At 38.0% G+C, this 2,210-nt stretch overlaps 1 protein-coding gene across 1 annotated transcript in view; it reads left to right on the top strand.

Annotated features, from left to right (window-relative positions):
* LOC106876534 (uncharacterized) overlaps positions 1-2,210 on the top strand; it is a 123,893-nt gene that overhangs the window by 78,947 nt on the left and 42,736 nt on the right. The window lies entirely within an intron of this gene.

Consider the following 2,210-nt stretch of genomic DNA (forward strand, 5'->3'; position numbering starts at 1 on the left):
CGGTTGTTTCCGTGACGACTCGACGGTTCACTTCGGATATCTCCGTGGCCTTCGTTACGGATGCTAAAACGGGAGGAGGAGAAGAAAGCTAACGGGTTGTGTGTGCGTGCCTCTTCTTGTCTGTGTGTGGGCGTACTTGTCCTTGCCTCTGTGTGTCCGTTCCTGTTCTTACATCTGTGTCTGTGTCAGTGCTTGTTCTTGCCTCTGTGTCTGCGTGTGCGTGTGTGCTTAATCTAGCCTCTGCGTCCGTGCTGCTTTTTGCCACTGTGTCTGTGTGTCCGTACCGCTTTTTGCCTCTGTGTCTGCGTGCGTGCTTGTTCTTGATTCTGTGTCTGCGTGTGCGTGTGTGCTTAATCTAGCATCTGTGTCCGTGCTGCTTTTTGCCTCTGTGTCTGTGTGTCCGTTCCTGTTCTTACCTCTGTGTGTGTGTACGTGCTTGTTCTTGCCTCTGTGTCTGCGTGTGCGTGTGTGCTTGTTCTTGCCTCTGTGTCTGCGTGTGCGTGTGTGCTTGTTCTTGCCTCTGTGTCTGCGTGTGCGTGTGTGCTTGTTCTTGTCTCTGTGTGACCCGGAAATGAAAAGCCAAAAAATATACGGAAATGGGTTTAAAACAATGTGTAGGAAATGATTATGAAAAAAAAAAAAGGTGCAAAAAGCAATAAGAGGGTGGGGAAAGGACTTCGGAAAATTCACAAGATCCGAATTTCGTGGGTCAAGATGTATGGGTTAATGTTTAGTTTGGTGAAGGTTATGTATTTAACGTTATATTGTAAGCATGCAAGGTAAAAAGAAAAGTTCATTTCGACCTGTAAGTGTGTACACGTTCTCGTAGTAGTAACCCACAGATAAAGATAGAATGATGTTATAAGAGAAAAGAAATTCAGTTAATAAAAGTTATAGAATCGAGGGATTTTTGTGTCTCATAACTTTCTTTCTCCTTTTGTCCCCTAATGGTTGCTGTCACTGCGTTTTCACCTACTCCCTTCTTCGATAATAGAATTCGTTGGAAGTCTGTGATATCTATTCTAGCTATTGCTGAAATGGAAGAGGTTAGAAGGGTCAAGTGGCGAAGGCATTCCATTGCTTAGCTAAGGCATCTGGCAAATTTAACTGCTGTCACAGAAAAACTATTGTTTTCACATAAGAAAAGATCTTTTGAAGTGTTAATTGAAATTTGGCTATCTTTTTTTAAGAAATGCACTTTTGAAGGGGAGGTGCGAAAGTGCATCAGCCCCTTTCTTCACACGTATTTTAAGATGACATTTTATAGAGTGTGGATTACATAAGAATGAAAAATCAAAGAACTTTGAAAACGAAGTGGTAACAAACCATTTTAGTCAATGTGTATTAAAACAATATCTTTTACATACCTACTAAAATGACTGGATATATAGATCACAGGATGTATAAGACCTAAGCTGCAAAACAGTTTTGTTCTTTAGCAATTTTTCACGCCAAAATTTTAACTGCGAAACTCTCATTCTACTAATTAATTACGCCGTTTTTCTCTCCATTTTACCAATTAATTTGCTTTATCTCACATCTAACTATCGATCATCAATTTTCATAAACAATCGATAATATGAAACCACAATGATCATTAATGTTATTTCGGCAATCTTTGTCAACTTACCGTTTTATCAGTGGCTTATAAAGAACAGGACAATACATATTAATGTTGTATTCTTCAATCGGTTTCCTCTCATTCTACTAATTAATTACGCCGTTTTTCTCTCATTTTACCAATTCATTTCCTTTATATCACATCTGACTATCGATCATCAGTTTTCATAAACAACAGATAAACATTACATTTTACAAGTTATTTAAGACCAGCAAATATATTTTACTAATTATGTCTTCGCTTCGAAAAATAATTACTGTAACAACGAGAGGTTGGCATAATTCTATTGCTTACGTCATTATTAGTCGTATTACTATCACCATTACAACCTGGAAGAAAATATTTCCTCAACTTACCACATTCAGATATAAACAGTCGAGTCAGTGATAACGCCCTTAATTAAGAAATTAATTGGACCTTCGTTCAGGTATTGTACAAATTATTTCCCTTGATGCGATTGTATTTCTTCAATTCTCGACTGTTTGGATCCATTCCAGTTTTTGTATTTATCCTGTTCCGTCAAGAACTTGCCTTCCACTTAATTCCAATTTTCACCAGATTATTCAAGCAAAGTCTATTAATATATTCT

Source organism: Octopus bimaculoides, chromosome 29, assembly GCF_046866305.1.
Source record: "Octopus bimaculoides isolate indiv1 chromosome 29, ASM4686630v1, whole genome shotgun sequence".
Classification (NCBI taxonomy): Eukaryota; Metazoa; Mollusca; class Cephalopoda; order Octopoda; family Octopodidae; genus Octopus; species Octopus bimaculoides.